General features: G+C 51.8%; 1 protein-coding gene and 1 long non-coding RNA gene across 5 annotated transcripts in view; one reads left to right on the top strand and one right to left on the bottom strand.

Annotated features, from left to right (window-relative positions):
- Lingo1 (leucine rich repeat and Ig domain containing 1) overlaps nt 1-26,915 on the top strand; it is a 182,211-nt gene that overhangs the window by 57,684 nt on the left and 97,612 nt on the right. Inside the window, exon 3 of one of the 4 annotated variants that reach the window (XM_017595647.3) lies at nt 16,479-16,523. The exons of the other annotated variants lie outside the window; for them this stretch is intronic. The gene's annotated coding sequence lies outside the window, so the exon portion shown is untranslated. The remainder of the gene's footprint in view (nt 1-16,478; nt 16,524-26,915) is intronic. 4 annotated transcript variants of the gene reach the window in all.
- On the bottom strand, nt 15,924-19,369 carry LOC134480186 (uncharacterized). The gene is made up of 3 exons (XR_010054407.1): nt 18,932-19,369; nt 17,873-17,992; nt 15,924-17,263 (listed from the first exon to the last, which is right to left on the bottom strand). It is a non-coding gene; the product is annotated as an uncharacterized LOC134480186 (long non-coding RNA).

The following is a 26,915-nucleotide window of genomic DNA, read 5'->3' as shown; positions in this document are numbered from 1 at the left end:
GACGGCAGGGACTCAAACTTTGCAGAGAGGAAGGAAGGAAATCTAGGTGGAGGGCCAGCAAGGCAGACACTTGGCATCTTGAGGGAGGGACTGGGGTGGCCCATAAGGTCCTTGAGCAGAGAAAGGTTAAAAGGGTTGACTGTAGAGCAATCAGCACACCACAGATGCTCAGGAGATACTGGTGGAATGAGCCCAGTTAGGGAATGTTCCGATGCTAGGACTCCACCAGCTCAGTCCTAGCAGTGTGAGCATCTCTGCGCCTGCTGCTCGGACATGACTGAAGTTATTTCACCTGTGGAGAGAGAAGCAGAGGCTCAGGGGTAGCCCTCTGCTCAAGGTGACAACACAAAGCATCCTGCTGGGACCGGATCCCAGGGTGGACTTCAAAGTCTGTGGTTCTTCCTCTCCATGCCTCAGTCTCCCTATTGGCACCATGAAGGTCTCGAAGGGATGATCTTGGATTTGGTTGCTCTCTGTGAGTTTGGGGGTCTTCTTTAAACCTTAGAATTCCCCTTTAGGCATGAGATTCTAAGTCTGGCCTTTGGAAGGAGCCTCCTCATCAGACCCCTGAGTCTTTTTTCTTTCCTCTTCCACAAGGCCAGTGTGGGGTCTGGCCAGAATTGGGCTTTAGGGGTAGGACTGAGAGCTGTTGCCTGTGAGAAGCAGCTCCAGGCTCCTGGAGGGGGCAGGGTAGTCTATTTGTTCCTAGAAGCAAAATACCTGCCTCTAGGGAGAGTTTGTAACTATGTTTGTGGTCTGGTCCTTTACTGGCCCAAATGGCAGAGGGAAAAGCTGTATCTTCCTGTGCACAACCATGGCAGGTTTAAAGGACCCACTACTCAAGTGGCACAACTATGTCTGGGCTGGAGGAGTGGAGGTCCCATTTTACAGGTGAAGTTGAGTTTCATAGAAGTATATGACTCTCCCAAGTGGGCCTGAGGTAGGGTAGGCTAGGGTAGACAGAATAATGCCCTCCTGACTAATCTCGGAAAGTCCTGGAAAGGGCACAGAGAGGGTGGTCTGACTTCTGAGGAAACAGCCAAAGGCAGGGTATGGGGAATCTGGGGCAGAAAGTACACTCCAGACTCAGCACAGCCTCTCTCTAAGGTCTCTGAACACAAGCCCCTGCTGGGACTGCCACCTGCTTTCTACCCCACCGCCAGCTGTGCTGCTCTGGGTGGAGCAGCCTGTCTCTGTGTCCCAGAGAGGCGGGCATGCCTAATGAATTAATTAATGTTGGTGAAGTACTTGGAGATCCCAGGCTGAAAGGTGCTCAATACATGCGCATCAGAATGATTGTTATTACCCATAATTATGGAGTTTCTGCTGGAGAAATTATTCAGAAGAGGACCGTGTCTGGGCCAGCAGAGGGCCTGCCAAGATCTGTTCTGCAGTGGTGCAGGAAACAAGCAACCAACCAATCAAATCGCTTCTTCTTTTCGTCCTTCCTTCCTCCCTTTCTTCAGTTTTTCCTTCCTTTTTCCCTTCCTTCCTTTCTTCCTCCTCCCCTCCCTTGACCCCTCGCTCCCAGCACTCACCCCTCCCATCTCTTCCCTATTCCCTCTCCTAGTTCCCTCTTTCCCCTTCCTTCTTTCCCTCCCTGCTCTCCTCCCACCCCTCCCTCTCCCACTGCCTCTCCCAGCTCTGGGCCTGTTGCCCACTTTTCCCACCACACATGCCTTCTTTGTCTCTCATAGAGACGGGCACCTGGCACCACTAGAAGGAAAGATTGGACAGTAGCCCTTTGAATGATGGAGAGGAAAAGAATGCGGGAGTGGGGATTCAATTTCCCCTCTGTTAAGTAAGTGGATCTTTGAGGCATGCTCTGTGCCTTTTTGGGTATGAGACATAAGTGTGGCAATGCCCCTCTCTGGGTTGGCAAGCTTGATGTTGCAAGCCTTGGCCATATGATGTTTACATAAACATTGTGCGTGTGTGTTTGTGTATGCACACATGGTGTGTGTGTGTGTGTGTGTGTGTGTGTGTGTGTGTGTGTGTGTTTCCAGCCCCTCCCCACATCAGGCAGTGTTCTCAGTACAGCTTGGGGTCTTTGACTGGATTGTTGATTGAGGCAGAAGTTTCCCCAGCAGTCTGAGTGAGTGCCCCCCCCCGCACGCCAACAGTCCCTTATGGTACCCACAAACAACAATCCAGTCAGATCATTGCTTTCCGTGGTCGTTTTCCCTCAGCCCCCATTCCTCTGCTTCTATCCTTGGTGCCCATCCTCCAGAGAGGGACATGTTCAGCACCACGGACAGCGCCCGACCCACCTGCTGTCTCTCACCCTTCCAGCTGAACACAGCCTCAGAGGTCAATTTGACCCTGGCTCTGCTTGCACAGATGGGGACACACCAGAGCTAGGAGAGTGCCAGAGACATCTGAGCACCCACAGAAACTCAGCTTTAGGCCTGAACTTCATATATTTTGGCTTTTGAATCCCTACTGTAATGGGGGGTGCTTTAAAGGGACGTTTAAATGTCAGCAGACACAGAGAGCATAACACCTACTGTGTTTCCATCTCCATGGCAAGCTCAAGGGTGGAGACATCAGATTTCTGTTCTCTCCTGCACACGAGACCCACAAGTTAATGTCTCACCCACCACTTCTAGTTCTGGGTGCTGGGTACAGATCATCAACTTGGGGTTTGATTCTTCAATACCTATGAGGCTGAACAGGGTCTTACAGGGTGGAGTGGTTCGGGACAGCCCCCAGGAGGAGGTGACACCTCTAGGACTGCAGAAAGGAGAGAGAAACTGTGTGGGTGGTGGTGAGAAGCCCTTGGTGGGCAGAGGGCAGATAGCAACTGTGAGCTGGAAGGTAGGTAGAGTTCTTGCAAAGGGGCTACTGAAGGTCCTGAGGCCACACAGCCCACCAGGACATGGGCACCATGGGCTGTTTCATTCAATTTCAAGGGTAGTCTGGCCCGATGCCACCCCCTCCTTACCTGGGGTTAGCTGATTTCATCTGGAAGTGACAATAGGCCATGGTCATCTGACAGGGCCTTTGTGCCTTATCACCCTGCCTGTAATTGTTCATCCAGCACAGGCTCCTTTCTCTCCCTCAGAGTTTGTCAGAGAGATGGAACAGAGCCCCAGTGCCCTGTGGGAAGGCTGGGCCAGAGAAGGCCTCTTGCTGCCCATCGATTTGTGTTGCTTTCGCCAGCCTCCTGAGTCGCTTTGCTGGACACCATGGGGCTGTGTTTGCCTTTGGATAATGAAATAATGGCCTCACTGGAGAAGGGCTGGAGCCCCTGCTATTAGCTCAGCCACCTCCTTTAGGACAAAAATCTTCATGTTGGACTTCTGGAGCTGTCAGAGTGGTGGGAAGTCAGCAGGGTGGGCAGCCTGCTGTGGGAGGAACAGGAGAAAGACGGAAGCTGAGACAGCCAGGGCCAGCGATTTCCCAGGGCACTGGCTCCTTGGCCTTCGTCCCCAGCAGAGGGGTTTGAAGACACAAAGACATGTGTTTTATCCCCAGACCTCCTACTTGTAGGCTTTGTGACCTTGGTCAAGGAATAGTTGACCTCTCTGGGCGACATGACAGAGCTGGGTCCTCGGCACACACTGGGACTCAGAGCGTGCTGGTAGTTTGATGGTTGCTTCTGAAGGCCACGCCTTTATCTTGGCTCTGTCTTGTGTCTCTATTCCCCCAACCACTAGGAGGGTGATTTTCTTCCCACGCCTCTGCCAGGGCCCAGGAGGCCGTGTGGCAGGTTGAATGGCTATATTCAAATAATGTGTTGGAAGTGACCCTTCCCAGGCTTTGGGTTTAGTCTTCCTGCAGCCCACAGGGAGGGTCTGCAGATCACTCCAAAGTCATCAGAGCACAAGAAGCTGATGGAGAGGCTTGGGGTGCTGATGACTGGACGCCCTCCCATTCCATCTCCAAGGCTTTTTGTCGCCCTTCGAGGGGACCCACATCATCACAGGCCTTGTCCTCTTTTCTTGTGTGTGGCTTCACAGCACCCATGTCCTCTCACGTCTGATGCTACTCTGCAGAGGTCCTAACTGGTGATGGTGAAGGAGGCCACTGATCTTGAGTTTTGTACTAGTGCAGAGTGCTTTTCGAGTGCTAACTCTGTAATATCAACTAGACAGGGGCAGACCCTCCAGGGCCACTCAGAGGCATAGTAGGTCATGCACAGAGTGTATCTGGCTCAGGACAGGTCAATCTAGCATCCCTGATGACATGCCCACTCCAGTCCCTGCCCTAAACATAAAGAGAGAAGGGACATGACCAGGCCAAGTACTCACAGTCCTTAGGACTTCACCTCAGCATCTAACTTCTGGGATTTCCCTGGCCTGTCTGGCCTCTTCCCACTTGGCTCTTGAATGGTCCCATATCTGATTGGTGTTTTTCTGTATGGTGGATTCTTAAGGGAAGAGGAGGGGAATCTCGAAGGCCAAGTATTTCTAGCATTTACCAAACCTTGGCATGAGTAGATGTTCAACTAGTACTTGCTTAATGGAGGGGTGAGTGGCATTGTGGGGATTAAATAATATTAAGCACTTGGCCCACAACCAAGTATTTATCGAGTGACAAAACATCTTTGGGCAGAATAAAAGGGGGTGATGGTGTCAAGTGTCTAGTCAGCACATGGGAATAGCTGTAGCAGTAATTGCTGGCGCTCGTTCTTCTGGGAAAGTTTGGGGGGGGGGATCCGAAGAGGGCCAGGGAGGGGAGAGAGAGGGAGCACAGACATGCGAGCTCTATAGAGAGGCAGCAGTGGGAGGAGGCTGGTTATCATCCGGGGGGCCTTGACACCCGCTCTGCGTAGAGCTGGGGACGCAAGCTCGTGTGTATGTGTGTGTGTGTGTGTGTGTGCACACGTGTGGGTGGGTGTGTGTGTGTAAAACAAATAACTCGAAAATGAATTTAATTATAAGGCACTTTTAATAGCTATTTATATTTAATCCTGCTAATTCTGTGTCTTGTGTAGCCAAACTGTAATTCTATTCTTCTTACTCATTTGCTAGTGTGAGTGGGAGAGATAGGGAGAGGGAGGCAGCCCCAGAGGAAGGCAGCCCCACCCTGGGATCAGACTGAGTCGACAAGGTTATTTCAGAAGGCATCTGGGGCACTGGGATGGTTCTCTCTCTCGTCTCTCTCTGTCTCTCTCTCTCTCCCTCCCCCCTCTCTCTCTTTCTGTCTCTCTGTCTCTCTCTCTCTTTCTCTCTCCCCTCCCTCTCCTCTCTCCGCTCTCTCCTCCCTCTACCCCTACTCTCTCCTTTCCTCTTTCTCCTCTCTCTCTCCCCCTCTCCTCCCTCTACCCCTACTCTCTCCTCTCCTCTTTCTCCTCTCTTTCTCCCCCTCTCTTTCTCTCCCTCTCTCCCTCCCTCTCCAGGGCAGCACTGGTTGTGTTTCCCAGCAATAGAGATAAGGAGGGCAGAGAAGAAGATCAAAGTTAGACATATTGGTTCAGACACAATGTAGGAATGTGCCTGGACCAAGGAGGCTCCTTCCCTCTGTAGAGTGGGCACAATTCCATCCTCCCCAGGGCTGTTGGGAAGACTGCATGGAAATGGTGGTCCTGCTCTGAGAGAATGCTGTAAAAATGCTTATTCCTGAACTCATGCTACTCTTATCCATTCCAAAGCTGGCCATAGTGTGGGCTTTCACAGCTCTGAGGCTCCCAACCAACCCACTGTTCATTGGTCAAGAAAAGATGACTGTCCACCAAGACGGCCAATCCAATCAATGGCCAGAAGTCTGCTTTTCAGGACTTGACTGAGAGTCTGGGTTATTTTATGGTCAATGGCAGGTCCTCAAGGTGCTTCAGAAGCAGCGTCCCGGGCTGGAGAGATGGCTCAGCTCTTCTGAAGGTCCTGAATTCAAACCCCAGCAACCACATGGTGGCTCACAACCATCTGTAATGGGATCTGATGTCCTCTTCTGGTGTGTCTGAAGACAGCTACAGTGTATATAATAAATGAAGAAGAAGAAGAAGAAGAGGAGGAGGAGGAGGAGGAGGAGGAGGAGGAGGAGGAAGCAGCATCCTAGGCAACAGTGAGATTTACTCTGCACTGTGGGAGTAGAGAAAGAAGCGTGCTCTTGGGAAGGGACCATGGGCCTGGCCCACATAGGTGCTTCCTAAATGTATCTTGGGGGAGACAAGATCAGGTGTTAGAGTCCTCTGCTCCAGGCCCTCCTGAGCTGCAGAGACCCTGGGCAAGCTGACAACCCAGCCTGGGTCTCTCTGTATTCTCAAAGGAAGCATGAGGCTAGGTGTGGGAGATTGCTCAGAGAGTCAGGAACAGGGTCTGGTGAGGTGTAACATAGGACAGGGCTGTGGGCTCTGGTTGGTCCCTGGGGCCATAGTGCTACAAAGGCCTTAGAGCAGCCTGGTTGGGGCCAGCAGCTGAGATGGGGCTTAGACTCCTTTCCCGGAGTGAGGCGGGGTGGGAGGTGTGAGGATCCCAGGAGTAGCATAGAGTAGCTCTTCTCCAGCTTCTCCTCGTGCTCCCTGGCTCCTGCTCCCTGTGCAGAACTTGCCCTTAGTGGCGAACACTTCCTGTTTCAGGGCTTCTCTGAGGGCTTCAGGGCTTCAGTTGGCCATATCCACAAGCAGATGGATTCATACTGCCTCTTCCTCCTCCGCTGTGATGCTGCAAAGTGGATTTCTCTCTCATGATACAGGGAGGGAACTGAGTCTCAGAGAGGCTCATGGACACGAATTTGGGTTATCACCTGATGCTAAAGACAGTTTCTTTGCTCCCTGGAAAACTCTGGCAGCCTATGGAAGAAGGGTGGGGGGTGTGGCTTCTTCAGAGGGTGATGTGGTGTGAAGAACATGACCTCCTTAGGAAGAGCTCTCAGAGCCTGGACTCAGGAGGATTTTACACCTCAGGGAACAACAAAACCCACCCAAGGTCTGGCAGCCCTCATGGGTGTGGCTAGTGGTTCATCTCACTGCTCTGGACGGCACCAGACACCACTGTCTGGAGTCACACCGGAGGAAGGGGCACCTGAGTTAAATCCCGCTTCTGCCTCTCACTGGTCTAGCCAACGGCTAGACACTTGTTGCTGGAGTCTGACAGAGAATGCAAACATCACTTTCTCCTTCTTCCTCTGCTGATGTACGGCAGTGGCCATGACTGAGGGCACATTTCTCTCTGGAATAGCCACACTTTGTTAAGAGACTTTAATGCCTCTGAACCCTGAGTAGAACCATGTTTCCTTTTAATGGTGACATTATAGGCCTGGTGATAGTGCATGGAGTTTTTGGGTGGGTTGGAAGGGGCAGGGATTCTGGCTTGATGTCTGGTAGTTTCTCAGGTTTGGGCCTTTCCCACTTCCTCCTTTAGACCCCCTAGGGCCTGCTCACAGGTTCTCTCTCCTTCATTGAGGGATTTGCTCTGAGGTCCTGGGAGTTGGCAAGCAGGCAAGGTCAGCCACTGAGCCCCACTTCCCAACAGGACAGGCTCACTGGACAAGGCAGGAGAGTGATAGACTCAGGTGGGGACACCTGGACGTGAGTCTCAGGCTATGCTAAGCCCTGGTGTCTGCTGAACAAGACATATGGGCCATACTGGACCCGGTGAGGGATCAGGGGATAGGGGGACCTGGGATTGGTGCTGTGGAAAATCAATCCTGGGCCAGGAGACAGGGTAGTCAGGGTTTTTTCTTAGAACATCAGGAAGTTTGGGCAAGGGAAGGTTTAGAGCAGTGGTTCTCAAAACTTCCTAACACTGCAACCCTTTAATACAGTTTCTCATGTTGTGGTGACCCCCAACCATAAAATTGTGTTATTATTGCTACTTCATAACTGTGATTTTGTTATTATTATTATTATTATTATTATTATTATTATTAATTATAATGTAACTATCTGTGCTTTCCAATGGTCTTAGGTGACCCCTGTGAAAGGGTCATTTGATCTCCAAAGGGGTCATAACCCACAGGTTGAGAATCACTTGTGTAGAGCATTCTGAGGGCAGAGCCATGAGGTCGAGGCTGGTGCCCTGCTTTGGTTTCTGCTTCCCTGTGTGTCTTTGGGTACATCTGCACCCCCTCTGGCTTCAGTTCTACCATCTATGTGATGTGGGCTTTGGTCTGTACCAGCCAATCACTGGGCCCCTTCAGCACCTGTCATCCCTGATTCTATGAAAACCTGGAGAAGGAAGTAAGCCTGGGGTATACCCTGGGGCCTGAGGCTTAAGGGGGTGGGAGGCAGATGTATTTGCTGTTGTCTGCTGCAGCCAGCACATTCATTAAGCATCTCTAAGATGGATACACCCCCTAGTTCACCTGGCACAGGAGCCTCGGGATTTATTTCTTCCTGAATGGTACCATCCATCATGTTAGCGCTGCTGCCAGCAGGTACAGCCAGCTCCCACCTGAGCTCATGCGGGGCAGGGACCTGTTATTTTCCAGGGAGGTTCCCCTCCCCCACAGGAGTGTTTCTGTACCTGACCACTCTTTACCTCAGCGGTGTGGGAGTCGGTCTGTCTCGTAGGTGCACCCCAGCCAGACCACAGGTACAGAGTCCCCAGAGGGGTATGAGGACAACCAGGGATGGCTTCTTGGAAGTGGTGGCAATACTGGCTTTCAACCTAAACTGAATAGTTGAGCAGGAATCAGATAGGAAGAAAGGAAAGGTTACAGCAACCTATGGGCTGGGGGAGATGGTGGCCTCTAGGCAGCAATCTGGAAGACACTCTTGGTTCACTTGTGCTTACAGAGGGTTCTAGGCAATGTTTATTGACTGCCTGCCTGCCTGATGACTGACTGACCCTCTCTCCTGTTCTTATACTCTCTTGTTCCTTTAGGCTCAGGTGCTCTATACCCTCCCCAGGTGGCCCCAGAGCCATCAGCCACCATATACTGACCTCCATTTAAAACGAGTGCCCATCCCACCACCAGCACGCCCAAGCCTTGCTAGATGCACATTGAGTCTGGCAACGAGGTGACATTGGAAAGCCACTTGACAAATTTTGAGCCTCAGGACCCTTGCAGTTGGCCCCGATTCCTGTGTATGAGATGACTGGTGTATAGTCTGACTCATAGCAGGTCCTGGTATATATGGCTCTCTTACCCCGGGGGTCTTCCACTGATGACCAGCTCAGTGGGGTGCATGTCTGTGGGACTGGGTATTAGTGGGGTGTTTGGAAGGCAGGGAGGCTCGGCCCAACTCTGATGCATTGGTTGTAGGATCTAGAGCCACTGTCCAGCTGTGCTGCAACATTTATCCTGGCTGCAACATTTAGCAGCTCTGTGTGCTTGACCTTGCTCGAGGCATGAAACCTCTGTCTTGACTCCCCCTATGAAAAGGGTCTACACAGCACTGACTTCGTGGTTGTGCTTGCTAATGAAATCATACCAGTGAAGCACTCACTCGATCAATGCTAACTATGAAGTAACTCAGAAAGCAAGCCAGGACTGGCAATCTCAGTGAGCCAGGGGAGTGGCCTGAGGCTGGGGACTGGCTAGTAAGGAAGGCTTAGGGTCCAGATTGACACTTGCTTGATTCCAAAGCTCTGCTGGGGAGATTCTAGTGTCTACTAGAGGCACCTGGTGTCCAGCAAGTGTCATAGCTTCCTTGGGGAGGCGCTGAACCAGGCTTTGCTTAGATGACTTTCTTCAGAGGTTCGCTGAGGGCAAGATCTTCTCTCATCTGTAGGTCCAAGGGAACCCAGAGCCCTGGGACCACATGGCAGAAGCTCAGAAACACTTTCCTGTTGGCCTTATAGTTTGGTAGGTGAATGGGAATACTTGGTTGCTCCTAGGACTCTTAGCATTCCCGGGACAAATCTATTAAACCTCTTCTTACACCCAGTTGGAAGGAGCCCAGACCTAGCTCCCAGCGGCAGCCCCTCCAGACCCCAGTGTCCACCCAGCTGTCTCACTGAAGCTCCTCTCCCGGGGGAGCTGGCAGTTTGCTTCTCACTGCAGTGGCAGCAGATTTCTGCTTCTCCCCTGCCTTTAGCTGTCCTCCCAGCAGCTCGTTAAGGTGGAACTGAGTCCTCAGCCACCTAAAGGCTCCTTGTCTTTACCTCTGCTTTTATATCAAACTGTGATTTGCCTGTGGAAAGGTTCTTGGAGGAGAGAACAGCAAAGCTGTTCCCCATTCTGTTGCAACCAGGCTCTCCAGGAACCTTGGCCTGAGCTCTTTGGACCCTACTCATCCCGTTAGAGAGGTGCACAGGACACAGATTAGGGGCCACAGTCTGGGAAGGCTGAGCTCTGATTCCCCTTGCTCCCAAGTCTGGCCCTCTTCCTGTCCTTCTGCATCTCCTGGGGTGGGAATTACACACCTGCTTTTACACAGGATATGGCAGTGTCTTCGGTCCCTCCCTTAAGTCCCCAAGGGACTCTAGGTGCTTGTTCCTGGTACAGGTGGGCAAATGGGCCAAAGGTGAGCTGGTGATGATGTAGGGCAGAAGGATCAAGGGGAGGAGCTTAGAGAGAAAGGGACGGCTGACTCTTAGGAGCCTTCTAGTTAGGGGATGCACTGGTGTAGGCAGCTGAGGCAGGAGGCTCTGCAGGGCTCCCTCTGGCCAGCTTAAATGCTCACTGTCTCTTTCCAGGGGGCACTGCCAGGGCTGGCCACACTTAGCTCCAAGGCAGTTCCTTGTTCTTTGGTGACCAACTTTATTCCAGTCTCTTGCCAAAGTCCTCGTCTCCTTCAACAGCATGTCATCCTTGGAATTCGTTTTCCTCGACTATGCTGTGACCTTGTCATACCTCATGGGCTAAATACAATTTTGGAATTTACAGGGTTTCAGGCTTAGGAGCTGTTTGGCTTCTCTGTCTTGCTGGGCTACTGTGGTTAGCTGCTTGACATTCACACAGGCCTGGGTTCTGCTCTGTCCCCACCATGAGCTAACATGGATGTTTGGGAAGTCGTTCTGACTCAAGTCTCGGTTTACTCCTCTCTAAAGGGAGATGTAGCTGTCCATCTCAGAGAGGCTCTGGAAGGGCAGGTAGTGCCCCCTTCCCCCAAAGTACTCTGTGAGGCTTACTGTCTGCCTCTGCATATTGGCAGCAGGAGGCTGTTGTGGGCAGGCCTGGTCTCCTCCCTGTTCAGAGGCTTCTAAAAGTATGTCCAGGGGCCCCTCATGCTTGCCAGCACCTTGGTCCTGCTCCGGTCTGGCACGAGGGGCTTCGGCTAGGTGGCTAGCTGGAACAAACCTGCTTGGGCCAGTCCATTACCCCTCTACCACAGCACTTTCTGAGGCCCAAGCCTCTCCCTGCCTCTGCCTCACTAGCCACCTTCCTTCCTCTGAACCCAGGGCTCCTTCAAGCCCCTGTGGGCTTCTGCTTCTGCTGAGGTCTTGGTAAGTTTTTCAGGTCTGCATGGAGGCTAGAGTGTCTTCTTTCAGAAGCAGAGCAGGGCTGGTTTGCACTGAACTCCCTGTACCTCTGGGTCTCCCTGATGTCTGTAGTCCCCAGGGGGCTGCACAGGGAAGCTGAGGTGGGAAGAAGGTCCTTACTTGCCTTCAGAACTGCAAGGTCAGACTGGTTTCTTCCTCCTGCCAGCAGGAGGCCCTAGGGAGAGCACAGGCCACAGACCTTCCTGGGTGGCCAGACCTGCTTGTGTGGTTGCACATCTTGGAAGGGGATTTGGGGTTCTCTTCCTAGGCCCACAGCCCTTGTCTCTCCTGCATTCTGGATCTGAGGGTGCCAGAGACTGAGCTGGTTCAAGAGCAGAGAGTTGAAAACCGGAGATATCCATTCAGTTAAGAGCTACCAAGGAAGCATCGAGCTGTCTCCTGAAAGGTGCACCAGGTTTAGCGAGGTCCAGCAGGCAGAGAGTATGTGAGGCCAGGCCTTGGGTGCTAAGTAAATTGTGGATCTGGTCTCTTTCTGCTGGCCGAGAACACCAGATGAGAGGCCCCATTTAGTAGCATGCACCCCATAATATCCCTCCTCTTCCCCAGCCTCGTAGTCTCACTGTCCTTTGGCTCTCACTAGAAGGGCACATCCTTCAGGAGGCCTTCCCTGATTACTACCATACCCGGGGGCTCCCTGGCCTGTCCCGTAAAGCTCTTTCCAATGTGTCCTCCACCTGTGTGGCCACTGACAGATGATTGTCACCAGGCTTTGTATGTTTTTTTAGGGCTTGGTGGTCTCAGCTCCCAGTCCAGTGCTTGGCACAGAGTAGGTGCTCACTAAACAGCTATGTGAATATGGATAGGACACCAGCTGAGGGGCTACCAAGCAAAAAAGAGGTGGGACTGAGGGCTGCCCAGTGAGTTGTGCTCAGTGCCCGGGTGCATCGAGCTGGGCTCCTTTGTGTCATTAGGCAGCTCTGTAAAGAGCTGTTTGCAGGAACAAAAGCCACGCACCTGCCAGTGCCTCAGTAGGCAGTTGGCCTGCTGAAGAGCAATGGACTGAGCCAACTTGTCAGGCCCCTTACCCCCAAGGCAGGCTGGTGACTCTGGGGAGTGGAGCCAGCAATGAGGCTGGGGGCTGTGGGAAGCGGGGCCATTGGTGGACCCAGTCCTGACCTCCCAAAATTATGTTTCAGACCTGCAAGAGAAAGGGGATATTTTTAACCTTGTTCCAGGAAGGCATCCCAGGGGAGCAGAGAGGAAAGGAGGCAGAAGCCAAGTTGGGGGAGGGGCTGAGAACAGGGCCGGGGGGCTTCCAGAGAGCCCCGAGAACAGCTTCTCCCCCTTTGTCCCCAGCCCCGTTAAATTTTTTAAAAGCTCCAAACAGCAAGAGGGACGGTGGAGTTCATTATATCGAGTTATCTCCTCCGTTTCAGGCGAAGATCAATCTTATGAGTCTTGCAGCTCCGAGGGGGAAGGGAAGAGAAAGAAAATGGGAGGCGAAGGAAAAAAACTCCCTGGACCAATTTCCGCTGGCTAACATGATTACCCGGCTGCCTGGCAGCAGCGCCAGCTGTTGGCAGGCATGCTGGCCCCCTGCCAGCCTCTCTCAGCTGCTGGCTGCCCCAGGGCTCCCTCCTGAGTGGGGTGGGTTGGCAGGTGTGAAAGCCCCACGTGCCCCTTGGTTGAGGTTGCTGAGCTCGGCATCCCAGGGATGCTGCAAGCCCCACTGGTGCCTATCCATCCCCACTGCTCAGCCTCTGCCCCAGAACAGCCTATGCTCAGGGTCCTGCCCTGGTGAGGGTGCCCTGTGACTCCTTCCTACTTCCCACAGGAGACTTCTCCTTCAGAGAGTTAAGTCACTGATAGCTGGCTCCACTAATTTTATTTATTCACCAGCTCATTCGTTCATTCACTTAAATAAGTTTCTGAGCATTCACTTGGTTGCACACCGTACACACAGAAGTTCAGAGGCGGACAAAGTATCTGCGGTCTGTATTGAGAAAGACAGACAAGGGACAGGGACACACATACACAAGCAGGGCAAGGTCAGGTGGGGGAAAATGCTGTGAGGGTGAGTGGTTGGTGTGTCCAGGCATTATAGCGGGGGGGGGGGTGCTGAGGGGAGGGAGGAGTAGCCATCTGAGGGAAGGGCTTTGCACCAGGAGTAAGCTGTCTGCAGCCTGAGGCTGGCCCACCTAACGGAGGCTAGATGCCATAGTGATTGGAAGGGAATTCTGAGAGTGGGGCAGACCCTGGAGGCTTTACAAAGAGTTGCTGTTGCGGGACGGCCACAGCATATCCTGAGTCTGCATCCTGCTTTGAGCTGTTGTCCATGCAGCTCAGATTCCAGCAGGGCAGGGGCAGAGTAGGGCAGAGTGGGGCAGAGTGGGAGCTGAGAACTCAGGGTCTGGATGTGTTTGAGGAGCAACGGCCATGGCTGGCGATGACTTGGTTGTGGGCGTGTGGGATAAAGAGAAGTCAAGGTGGAGGGAGATACACTTTGGGCTTAAAAATGAAGTGTTCTGCGTTGGACAGGGCTGCTGGGAGAGTTAAGTGGGGATAATAAATTGTTTTCTAGTTCTGGAGCTGTGCTCAGGAGACCAGGGCTAGCATGAGGGAGCTGGAGGCAGCTGTGTAGAAAGTCTAGACCTGTGAAACCAGCCCAGTGAGGGGTCAGGAAAGGGAAGAGAGCCTGTGGACACTGTGACCTCCGCTGTCTGGAGTCTGCAGAGGAGACTACTCCCGGGAGGCTAGAGATAAGTATCTACAGGTGGGAGAGGCCATCGGTACACCACATACTGTCCAGCTCTTGGGGACCAGGACATAGAGCATGACCGTTGGTCTGGCCAAACAGCTTTCTGGGTGTGTTGTTATGACCATCTCATGGAGTGGAGGGGATCAGAGCCTTGCTCCTGAGAGCACCGCGAGACACCAGCCAGGACACCTCTGAAGACAGAAGGAGCTGAGAGCTGAGCATCTTCTCTCTCCCTCCCTTCTTCCTTCCAGCTAACTCTTCCTGTCATGATTCTGTGGTAGATTGGACACTGGACAACTGACTTAATCTCTCTGATTCTTAGGCTTTTTCCTCCTTCCTACAAAATAGAGATGTCATCTCAGACCACTATCTGATCACTATCATCACACTATCTCACTGTGTCGTCCTGGCTGTTCTGGAACTCACTAGGTAGACCAGGCTGGCCTTGAAATCACAGAAATCTGCCTGCCTCTGCCTCCCAAGTGCTGGGATTAAAGGCATGTACCTGGCTGGAACTAATCTTGAGTAAAAGCTGTCATGGGGAATTAGATAACATGTCAGCTCAAATAAGTTTTTGGAGGGCATCTGGCAACAATTAGAAAAATCTGGAGTGGGTATATGCTTTGATCTACCCTTTGGGAATGCGCCTAGAGAAATACTTGTATTACGCAAGGAAGCAGGATTCCCCACGTACCACCACCACCAGTAGGTAACATTTGAAATGAAGAGCTGGAACCTACCAGGCAACTATCCTTGGGGTTCCTAGTCATCTGGAGAGGGTGTGCCCCCTTGTGGAGGAGCACAGTATAGCATGTATGGCACTTCAAGCTCCAGGCTCTGCTGTGTTCTCTCTAACTAGGAGCCTCTGGGCAGCTCACTGATTACCATTCAACACTCCAATATCCTCAAGAGCAGTGGTTCTCAACCTTTTTAATGCTGCAACCCTTTAATACAGTTCCTCATGTTGTGGTGAGGCATAAATTACGTTCATCGCTACGTCATAACTGTCATTTGGCTACTGTTGAGAATCATAGTGTAAACATCTGATATGCACATGTCTGATATGTGACCTACAAAGCAGGTCGAGACCCGCTGCTCCAGAGAATGATGGGCTAGTGGCCCCATGTCAAAAACATGCTGTGAGGACCCGCGGGGTTAACCATGGCGCTCTTGGCCTGCTGTCTGGTGCACAAGTAGGTGCCCGGTGAGTATAAGCAACAGTGGTACCCTGTGAGGACATGGAAAGATCTATAAGGCATTGGGGAAGACACAGGAGCTGGTGCACCCCAGTGTTGACCCTGCACATACACCTCTCCACAGGTTCATGTGTACCCCAGAGGGCACTCAGTGCCTCTGAGAAGTGGCCTGGAATAGGAGTTTGTCTATTGTACTTGAATAGTAAATCAATATTATGCAGTGATAGAAATTTAGATTTTTGTTATTGGTTTTTTTTTTTTTGAGGCAGAGTTTTTTCTCTGTGTAGTTCTGGCTGTTCTAGAACTCACTCTGTAGACCAGGCTGGCCTCAAACTCAGATCCGCCTGTTTCTGCCTCCTGAGTACTGGGGTTAAATGTGTGCACCACCTGTGCTTGGAAATTTACATTTTTACCTTCTCTTAGAAGGACTGCACCAGCCTAGGGCCTCTCCTGTCAGATCTGTATTTGGAAAACCTCATCCCACCTCCATGGCTGCTATGAGTTAGATGGTAGTGTGTGTGTGTGTGTGTGTGTGTGTGTGTGTGTGTGTGTGTGTGTGCACCCTCAGGCTATGAACTTCTTGAATCCATATATTTTTCGGGTTAGATAAATGCCCAAAACCAGAAGTTTTCGAAATAGGACCCCGGATGGCAGTGCCAGGGGATCCTGCTTGAAATGCAGATTCTCAGGCCCGCCCAGCACCCATTGCTCAGAGACTGAGGGTGGCAGTTAAGTTGTGTTTGCTCAAGCCCTCTGGTGTTGGATGTACCTGCTGGTACCTGCTGGTTCTGGCGGATATAGGGCCAGCCCAGAGTCACAGGGTAAGCCAGTGACATAGCTGAATTGGGCTGGGTCAGAGTACCTGGTATATATGGGCCTTGATTCCCTCTCCTCTGATCTCCTGGGCCCTGCTGGACCGTGGTCCACATATGACCTTGAAAGGGAATGTGAGGCCCAGTCCTATGTGTCCAGCCACCAGACAATCGTCCTTGCTGCTCTGGATAGTTAGGGTGGGGTCATAGGGTGCAGTGGTGTGTGTAGTTCACATCTCTCAGGGCACAGGTCACCAGCAGCTCTGAACTGACACTGGCTTCACTCTGTGACACAGGCCTAGCTAGCATCTTTGGGCAGCCTCTCTTGTCTCTTCTGCCCTGGGGCATAGGAAGTCCAGGCTAAGCAGAGGCTTGGATGAGGCTGACTACAGGGTCTGTCTGGGTGTCTGCTCACCTTTTCCCTGCTGTTTCTCCGCAGGAGTCCTGTTGACAAGCTGTGAGCCTGGAGTGAGGCCTCAGAGAGGTGAGCAGCCAGCCCACTGTGGTCCTTTCTGTCTGTTCATCTCCCGGAGGCTGCCTTTGCTTCCCCAGCCATGTGGATTTGTTGAGGGTTTGCTGAGGGCATGGTGGTGGGGTTTGCTGTGTTATTGAGTGACAAAGAGGGCAAGGTTTGGGGACCAACTTAGGGGCAAGAAGGTGGCTCATTGTCTACTGAGGCCAAGGTTATGGGTATTCAGGACCCTTTGGAGAGGTCAGGGCACCAACCAATTGCAAGGCTTCCTGTTTCAAGAGAGAGCAAAGCTGTGAGCCCCTAGGTGAGGTAAACCAGGTGAGGAAGTTGGGACGGGGATTATTCAGTAACTCAGACATTGGCTTTGTGGGCGTCTTGTGCTGAGATCAGTAAATACTTTGAGGATTCCATTCTCCTTCCCGTGAGCACAGGACACAGCCTCCAGACTCAGGGCAGACACTTTGCCGGGCCTCAATCCTGAGGCCCAGGACATTCCTGCAGACTTTGGATTTTAATTTCCCATCAAACACCTGAATGTGTCTGCTGAGTCAGCTTCACCTCCACAAGGTAAACCAGCAGGAGAGGCTGTGGAGTATGGCATCGGTGCAGTGAGCCTTCCTTAAGCCTGGCAGGGGCGTGAGTAAGGTCCTGAGCTGAGGGTCAGGTTTCACTTCTCTCTGTGTGGTAGTCTTTCCTCCATTTTCTGATAGGTCGGAGGGTGCTTCTGAAAATTAATCCTCCTGGACGTTACTCTGTGTAGAGAGGACCATGCACACAGTCGGTGCTCAATAAACGGTAAAGCGCACACACCAGTTGCTAAGCAACTGAGGTGTGAGAAGATAGCAATGACCTGAGGGTCAGGGAAAGTGCAGGCGTCTGTAGCTGAGCCCTATGCCAGGACCTAACACCCCAGAGCAGAGGTTTGCCCTGTAGAGACATCCCAGGCTGCCTGCCTGGAGGAGGGGCAGTAATTACTACTGATTTGCATGCTCAATCACCTCTTTTTAAGTCTTCAAGAAACCTTTCCAGACTTTAATTAGCTCGTTCGTCTTAGCAACAACAGTCTTGGGAAGGAGCAGTTTGTTCCCTTCTTAGAGGTGGGGGAGCCAAGGCTGACTGGGTGGGAACAGAACCCAGCAGTGAAGTAGACTGTGGCCTGGGTCCCCACTTGTAGACCCAGGTCTACCCATGGCTTGGAGCCATGGTGTGTGTGGGAGTTAGAGCTGTCAGATCCTAAAGAAAATGGGGATGTACGTAGAACCAGGAGGTCACAGCCAGGCAGCACTTCTGACCTTCATGGATGTGACCTGCTTGTCTCTTCTCTGCATTTGGACCCTGCCACCCCTCCAGCTGCAGTGTACCTCTTTGGATAGGCCAACTCGCAGTCGCTGCCCTTGGTGTCCCTTCCTAGGGTGGCAGAACAGCCTCCGCTCTGCTTAGCAGGGTGAGCTTAAGCTATCGGCACTTGTCCCAGGAGGTCTCTACGGGGAGGGATGAAAATGGGCAGGGTGGTGAGCTGGGAAGCCTACGGATGTGTGAGATTCAGAAGTGAGGATGTGGGGACCAGGGAGCAGGGGAGAGATGGCTTCAAGTCTACAAGGATATCAGCATTGCTAGATAGTGGGCTGGCCCTGGGAGACCTCTGCAACAGAGAAGACTGCCTGTTGGACAGCGCCCAAGTGAGCGTGCTGAAGAGAGGGGGCTGAGGGCAGCCTGGGAAGAGGTGCTAAGAAAATCCAGGAGTGCATCCATTAACTTCCGCTAGGGCAAGTGGAGAAGGGTGGGGCATGTGGGGGTGTGGCTTCCTCTGCAGTCAAGGCTGGGCATGAGTTATACCAGCCTTGGGCAAAGCCACACAGGTTCCACAGGTGGACACCTGTCTGAGGGGACCAGAGTTTGATATAGGCAGCTGAGGCCAGGAGGCTCAGAGAAAGGGTGTTTGGTGGTGGAGTTGCTGGCGCTCCTGGCGCTCCCGTCTGTCCTTGCTGCATGGCTCTCCCTGCCTGATTCTGTGTGGGACTGAGGAGCTACAGGCCAAGGTAAAGTCACATTCCTGCTCCGACAGGAACAGAGCAGCGGAGGAGTTGTTGGGCCAGTGCTTGCTACATTTTTAGCTTTAAAAGCTTATTCTGTGTCTGCTTCAAATGCGGTTTCCGTTTTTGTTTTCACCTCAGTTCCCCTGTCCCAGCAGGAGACCCCATTGTCCTTTCCCGCCTGGCCTTCAGTGCTGGGCTTTTCCAAGGTCCAGAGGGTGGAGAAGCATCTGAGCTGCCCAGCTCAGAGGGGAGCGCTCAGGCTCTGGGCCTGGCTTCATACTGTCCCTTGGAAGCTGTGTGACCTTGGTTGTACTTCCCAGCATCTCTGTGCTTCAGGGCCAGTTCAGGGAGGAGTGCTAGGTGGGAGGGGAGAGTGACGCTCACCTCTCTGCATTCCTCTTGATGTCAACTGCGGGGAAGCTTCCGTGAGCACTGCTGAGCAAGAGGGACACTGTGTGAGAAGGACAGATGTCCTCAGCCAACAAGGTAGAGGTGACACAAAAGGGTAGAGTCTGGAGGCAAGATGAACAGGCTTCCCTTCCTTGGTGCAGCGAGGCATCCCTGGAGATGTTGGGGTGAGGCTGAGAGATCTGACCCATGAAAGAGGGAGAGGAGAGTGTGGGTGTCATTTGTTCTTCATGTGATAGGGGTTTCTGTATGCACAGTGTGGGCCATCTGGGGGAGGTGCTGACCTCAGGGGCAAAGAGTATTGAAGCCACGCAGGACCTGGGCTTTAGGGTCCCGGGAACAAATACAGTTCTCATATCTGTCCCAGATATGAACCTACATGGGTTGGGATGGACCTGTGTGTGTGTGTGTGTGTGTGTGTGTGTGTGTGTGTGTGTGTGTGTGTGTGTGTGTGTTCTTCCTCCCCTGTAGGAAACACTAAGCAGCAGGCAGTTTTCTTCTGTCTTCTACAGTGTGAGCCCTGGAGAGTTCCCACAGCCCAGCCTGGTACCTGGGTCCTGTGTGCTCTCCCTGTACCTGCCTCCTCACTCTTTCCAGGCCCCTATCTCCTGTCCCCCAGGAGAGGGAAGTGCCCTGGAGAGGCAGGAAGATGCTGTAGGATAATAAAAGTTATTATAACACTGTGTGTCAAGCAGGCAAGCATTGGTCTCCTGTCTCTGTCATTCTGGAGCAGAGGAAAGAGGCCAGAGGAGTGGAATGACTATCCCAAAGTCACACCACTGACCTTGGTGAGGTAAGGACCACTGCAGTCCAGGTCTGGTTCTGCCTCTGAACAGTCCTTCGAGTCTCTGACAGGAGAAGACCTCACCTCAGCTACCATTTCCCTTTCTGCTCTGGCCAGGCTCTAGAGAGGCAGCAGACACCCATTGTAAGAGCTCACCCTGCTGCCAGCCCTTTCAGACCCATATTACAGATGTAGAAGCTGAGGCCAGGAAGGGATCCAGACTTTTTGAGAGTCAATCTGACCTTTATCCTCTTGATCCAGGGGTGTTTGTCACTCTTGGTGACAGTCTGGCCAACCCTTCCACTGCTACAAGTGGAGTATATGTGTCCCATTCCACACCAGGCCTAGGGACTGGAGAGAAAGGAAAACCAGGCTTGTATAAGCAGTCAGAGGCAGGGTCAGTCCCTGCACTTGGGGGAAAGATACAAGGGTGTTCTCTCCTTTCTGCCGTCCAGACCGCCAAAGCATTGGGAGTAACTGCTAAGAGCCTTTTCTGTGGGATCTCAGACCTTGCTGTAGGAGCCCAGTTCCTGTGTAGGCAGTCGTGTGCTCTCAGACATGATTTGAAGTCTCTGCCTCACTTCCTGCATCTAAAGAGGGGGAATGGTAGTAGGACTTGTGTCATAAGGCTGTGATAAGATTGTTAGTCTCTCTGTCTCTGCATCTGTCTCTGTGTCTGTCTCTATGTCTGTCTCTGTCTGTCTCTGCCTCTCTCTGCCTCTCTCTCTCTCTCTCTCTCTCTCTCTCTCTCTCTCTCTCTCTCTGTAAGGATACATGCACTCTACACATGTGGAGGCCAGAGGTGTGTATTTCTTGATTCCTTCTCCCTCCCTCTCTCTCTCTCTCTCTCTCTCTCTCTCTCTCTCTCTCTCTCTCTGTATAGATACATGCACTCTACACATGTGGAGGCCAGAGGTGTGTATTTCTTGATTCCTTCTCTCTCTCTCTCTCTCTCTCTCTCTCTCTCTCTCTCTCTCTGGCAGATTTCTCACTGACCCTGGAGCCATTTTGACTGGGCTGGCTAGTCATCGGGCTGCTGGGATCCACCTAGCTAGCTCCTTGCCTTGGAGTTATAAAACACTGTGCCTGCCTGGCTTCTGGGGCTCCAAACTCAGGTCCCTGTACTTACGCTGCAAGCATTTTACCCACCCATCCCTCTCCTCAGTCTGAGACTAGGTTATGTATTTGTGAGGGAAGAAATGTAGCTGGGCCTTTTGGCACAGACCTGTAATCATAGCTGTTTAGGGGCTGAGGCAGGAGGATCGTGAGGGCAACTTATTATCTCAAAATAAAATAATATTAAAAGGGCTGTGGATGTGGGTAAGTAGAAGAGCGCTTGTTTATCATCTGCGAGAGCCCTAAGTTAATTCCCAGCACCAAAAAAGAGAAAAAAAAAACCTATTATCTGTAGTTCTGGAGGCTAGGATGTGAAAAATGCAGGGGCTCGGAGAATGGAAATACAGTTCAGGGGTAGATTACTTGCCTAGCGTCTGTATTTAATTTCCAGCATAAAACCAACAAAACGCATACTGAAGACGGACTCTTCTGCTGTGTCACCGATGGAGCAACCCAGAAAGGTACACGTGCTGTACATGTGCTCGTGACTGTGACACCCCTCCAAGGCTCCAGCTCCACACTGTTGCTTTGGGGATCTTTGCCAACCTGGGAAGCTTAGGGGATCCATCCAAGTCGCAGCATTCCCTTCTGCTCCCCGAATCCATGCTTTTCTTCAATGCACATCACGTTTTCCTCCATTCCAAGAGCCCCAACTTGTTCCTGCATCACCTTCAAGGTGCAAAGCCCAGAGTGTCCCTTGAGTTTGATATAGATAAGACACAGGGAACAGCCCATCCTGAGGCATCATCTTCCATTCCTGAGCTGGGAAGATCAAGCAATGGTCCTTTGGTCTTAGGAGCTTGGAAGCTGCCTCACTGCCTCTTCTGTAGGCATTACCTGAATTGGAGCTCTCGGAGGGCTTTATGCCCATGACAGATCTCTGCTGGGTTCCCAGGCTGTCTGCAGCATTCTTTGAATTTCACATGAATACTACAGGAGCAGGCTAGGGGTGGGGTGGCCTCCTGGCTTGTGCCTTCTGAGGTGGCAGGTTGAATTATATCTAGGTCCACAGGAGACATGACTGGGATGGTCATCAGGTTTGTGCTGATATGTGGAGAGATGTGTGGATGTGTGGGTATGTCCTGAGGTGGTCCAGGGCTGTGATTACTGAGGCGCCGCTCTGGAAATGTCACTCTCATGGTCCTCATGGTCACTTCTGCCCCAAACAGCCTCACACGGCCATGTCCTTAGCACGTCCTGCCAGAGTGCTTTGATGATCCCCATCTGCCAGGTCAAAGGGTCTCTCTGGATGCTCAGTTTCCCTTCCCACCACCTTTCCCTTCCCACGTTCTGAGGTATGATCCAGCAGATGCTGTGCAGATCCCGGGGCACTTCTATGCCCTTGTTTTTCTGCCAAAAATCATAGTCCATTGACTTTCGGTCCACCTCCCATAAAGTCCCAGAACACAGACACAATGCAAGCCTTTACTGTAACCAGGCTACCTCCATCCCGGTTCCCTCTGAGATCCCATCAGAATGGCCCTTGCCGTCCACATTCTGTAGCATCCTGCTCTGTCCTTCTCCTCACCTTCTGTTCTCTCTTCATGACAACAAAGGCTTTCCCTGGCCTTTCCCTCCTCTTTCATGCAGCCTTTCTTCACTTCTGCCCATCTTAGCCGTGTCAGGGCAGCACCCCACTTTGCTGACATTGTGTGTCTTAGTCCATTCAGGGACATGGTTCCAGAGACTGGGTAATTTGGGAGGGAAAGAAACTTGTTTGTAACATTTCTAGAATTTAGAAGCCCAAGGTAGAGGAGCTGTGCCTGACGGAGAGCCTTCTCGAAGCTAAAACACATCCCGCACAAGCAAGTGTATCCATGAAGCTGGGCGTGTTTATACGCAGTCGGTGAGCTTGAAGCTGTCAGAGTTGCTTCAGGGCTATAGATTATCCTAAGAAGGGAGCAGGGACCCTCCTGGTTCCTCTGTGTAACTAGACATGGAGCCTGCTATTGCCTCCCAATCCACCCCAACCCTTGTTCAATATATCAGTCCTAGATTTTCTATTGCCTGACCAAGCAGGGGGTCTGGCATGGGGGTGGAGGACTGACATTTAATGGATTTAGGAACTGTGTGTATGTATGGTATATGCACACATGGAGGGTGCATCCATCTGCCCACATGTGAACATATGAAGGCCAGAGGTCAACTCTCAGTGTCTTCCTCTATAGCTCTATATTGTTTTAGACAGGCCTTGCTGACTTGGAGTTCTCTGTTTTGGCCAGACTGGCTGATCAGGGGTTCCCTGGGATCCAGACATCTTTGTGACCACTCCTAGTGCTGGAATAGCAGTAATATGTCACCACATCCACATTTTATGTGGGTGCTGGGGATTCAAACCCAGGCCCTTATGCTTCTGCAGTAAGCACTGTACCCATTAAGCCACATTCCCACAGATTTAGTAATGCTCATACCCATTTTATATCGTTGTGTATTTGTGAGGACTCCCAACCACACTGTGGCATAAAAATAGCCAGTGTGCAGTAGAGGACAGAGAAACGGGAGATGTCAGAACGTGGGATCATGGAGTAGGATGCCGGCTATGGTTCTTGGTGGCCGGAGTGAAACGGGGAATGGGAGTTATGTGTCTGTGCTGCCTGCAGTGGGACAGCAACAGAACAACTCCGGGGACAGGATTCCTAGAAAGGAGGGTTACTGGGGACAGTGACATGGTGGGTGACTGCCTGCCTCTGTCCTCCTGACCACCCTGACAGCCGGACCTGTGGAGTCGAAGGTTTATGTTTTAGCTTGGGGAAGGGGGGACACAGGGACCTGGAGTCCTTGGTTGGAGTTGGGCAGAGGCTTAAGTAGTACTTTGTCATCTAGTCACTGGCACTTGGCCTGGGGGAGGCAGGGTACAGTGAGCAGGCACCCTCTGGGTTCTGGCTTGCTCCAGGGAGAAGGAAGCTCTCTCTGCATAGAGCACTCTGCTGCCCCAGGCAGAGGCCATCTGGCCAGAGGTGTGGATAGGCCTCAGCTCCAAGATCCCTTGCCCCTGACTCTGTCTTGCCTACCTAGCTAGGCTTGGCCATCTGTAGCTTGGACCCAAGCCATTGTTGCTCCATTTCATTCTTCTTCAAGAACTTCTGCATTCCTCACAGTCTGGGTCTGGCCTCCAGGCTTATACCAGAACTGGCTCAACCCTCTCTGTGCCCCTTCCAACTCTACAGATGCTCAGGGTCGGGGTGAGCCAGGTCTACTGCCCCATTGGTGCTGAGCCCTTCAAAGGTTGGTCTTACGTCTGTCCGATGTTACCTGTGTTCTGTGTGCGTGTGCATGCGTGCGTGCGTGCTCTGTGTGTGTGTGTGTGTGTGTGTGTGTGTGTGTGTGTGTGTGTAAAGCCTTTTGAGGAAAGAGATGCAAACAAGATGGACCATTGGCATCATAATAGGTGGGCTTTCCTGTGTTAGGAATGCCTTCTACATACTTGGCCAAGCCCAGACCTCACAACAGCCCTGCAAAGTAGGACAGCAATGGCACAGCAACAGTAATAACAGGCTTCCAAGTTCCTGCTGTGTGCCAGGTGCTGTTCTGAGCACATCACAGATATTTATTGGTTTAATCCTCACCACACCCCATGAGCTGCTATTACAGAAGCACAGAGAGGTTAAGTAACTTGCCTGAAGTTAAACCATCTGTAAGGGGGCAAAATAGGGGATTAAATCAAGTAGTTTGGACTCAGCGGAAAGGTACCGGGAAGGGGCCCACTTCTTATGTTGTCCTTTTGGTAACTGGCTTATCGCCTGTAGTTCAGGAGAAGCACGATACTGCCAAGGTCCCTCCATATTGTGCCGTAAGACATGAGTTTCTTCCTTTTTGAAAGATGACTACTATTCCACCCTGTGTGCACACCCGGATGCTTCTCTGCTCACCAGTAATACACTGCTCTTTCGTCCTGGCCGCTGAGGAACAGTGCTGAAGAAATTGGGTGGCAAATGTCTCCGATGTCCTCTCTTTGTTCTCTCCGATATCCAACCAGAGGTAGATTGCTGGTTCTTAAGAATTCTATCTTAACATTTTGGAGGCACACCCCCTCTGCTCCTCCCCAGTTGCCTGCACTGATTTGTATCCATCCTACCAACAATGTGTAAAATTTGAATTTTCCCATGTCCTTGCCAGCTCTTGGCTAGCATTCTCCTCTTCCATCACTTCTATTTTTTTGAGACAGGGTTTCTCTATGGAGTTCTGGTTGTCCTGGTACTTGCATGGTAGACCAGGCTGGGCTGGAACTCACAGAGATCCACCTGCCTCTGCATCTGAGTGTTGGGATTAAAGGTGTGCACCAGGCCCAGTGGCCCTTCACTACCTAAGAAGATGCTATTATCATTATGAATGTGTGTGTGTGTGTGTGTGTGTGTGTGTGTGTGTGTGCACTCACATGTAGTCATGGGCACACATAGGATGGCGCCTGTGTTGTGGCCAGGGGACAACTCTGAGGCATCAATGCCCTCCTTTCCCTTTATGTGATTCCCAGGGCTGGACTAGGCTTACCAGGGTAGCAAAGCAAGAGCCTTCAGAGCCACCTGGCTGCTTGTCACCACTTCCTTTGTTTCTCTGGGTTTCTTTGTTTGATTTCAGAATGAGAAGTCCTCATGTGGCATAGGCTGGCCTTGAACTTGCCATGTTGTGGAAGATGAACTGAACTCCTGATCCTCCTGCTTCTGCTTCCTACTGTTGGGCTTGTAGCTGTGGGCTGCCACGGCCCCAACGACCACCTCACACAGTCCACCTGGATCTTCCTTCTTCAAGTAGGAGCTTTTAGTGTCATGACCAGCGTACCACCAGATCTAACCCATAAACCTTGTTCTGCTGCCTTCTGGGAATTCTGTCATGGCTGGTTGGATGTTTAGGCTTTTTGGCCATTTTCAGTGGATGCCCGTGCTTGCCCACACTTTTCATATAGTGTCTGTCTATGCGTCACTTCCTCCTTCCCAGGTTAGGCAGTGCTCACAGTCCACCAGGACGGTGTGAGTTTGCAGGGAGGTGGGCTTCTCCTATTCCCAAATATCTATTGTCATGAGTGTGGCCAGTAACTCTGTGACAAAGAAGAGGCCTCGAGAGTTTTTATGCCAGACCAGCAGCCCAGAATCAGCTGAACAGTTGGAGTTAATGCTTCAGTGAGCACTTTTGGGCTCTGGCTGAAGTCACATGACAGTGAAGAGTCCCACATGTACCATTGAGAGATGGCTGGCTTTCATCTTGGTGCTCAGCCAACTCTTGAAAACCAAAGAGAACTTTGTAGCTAGAAGAATGGTCTGAGCTGGGCAGTGGTGGCCCACACCTTTAATCCTAACACACAGGAGGCAGAGGTAGGTGGATCTCTATGAGTTCCAGTCCAGCCTGGTCTAGAGAGCAAGTTCCAGGATAACCAAGGCTACAAAGAGAAACCCTGTCTCAGAAAGAAGGAGAAGCAGGAGGAGGAGAAAGAGAAGGAAGAGAAGGAAGAGGAGGAGGAGGTGGTGGCACTGGGGCTCTAAGGTTTGGGGTGGGGGTGAGGCAGGTAGATGACCACTAGTATTCCCTAACTGTGATATGTCGGACCTGCTGGGTATGGTACTCTTGGGCCATTAGCCATGATCAGGAATTGTTCAAGCCAGCTGTTCAACGCAGAAGTCCACACTACTCTGGATCCTGGACTTCACAGGTCTGAGAGGTACAGGTTTGTCTCTCCTGGGGCGACCTGAAAATCAGGGTTCACAGGTTGTGCCTATTACTTTCTGTGGTCTATCCCTGCCACGGACTTCAGTTTCCCTATCTGTAAAATAAGCATTGTTCTCTTATAATGGGGACAGTGTAGGGTTAAACAAGATGGTGTACTTAGATCTGTGCTAGGAGCAAGATGGGGAAACTGACACCCCCAAAGTGTACAAGCTTCTGTTCTACCTGGGTTCTGTGACAGGAAGCTGGTGGAGCTCACTGGACCTGCCTCTGGAGGAGCCACACTTAAGTCAGCTCCGGGCATTCTGGAGCAGCCCAAAGTCATGAGGATGTTGTTGTTCCCTTTGCTGTGATATTCCATATAGTCAGGGTGGTCTGTAGGAAGGCCCCCTAAGAGACCTGGCC

The sequence above is a fragment of the Rattus norvegicus genome, chromosome 8 (genome assembly GCF_036323735.1).
Source record: "Rattus norvegicus strain BN/NHsdMcwi chromosome 8, GRCr8, whole genome shotgun sequence".
Lineage (NCBI taxonomy): Eukaryota > Metazoa > Chordata > Mammalia > Rodentia > Muridae > Rattus > Rattus norvegicus.
Note: the sequence above shows the minus strand (reverse complement) of the source record. Positions and strands in the feature narration are given on the sequence as shown.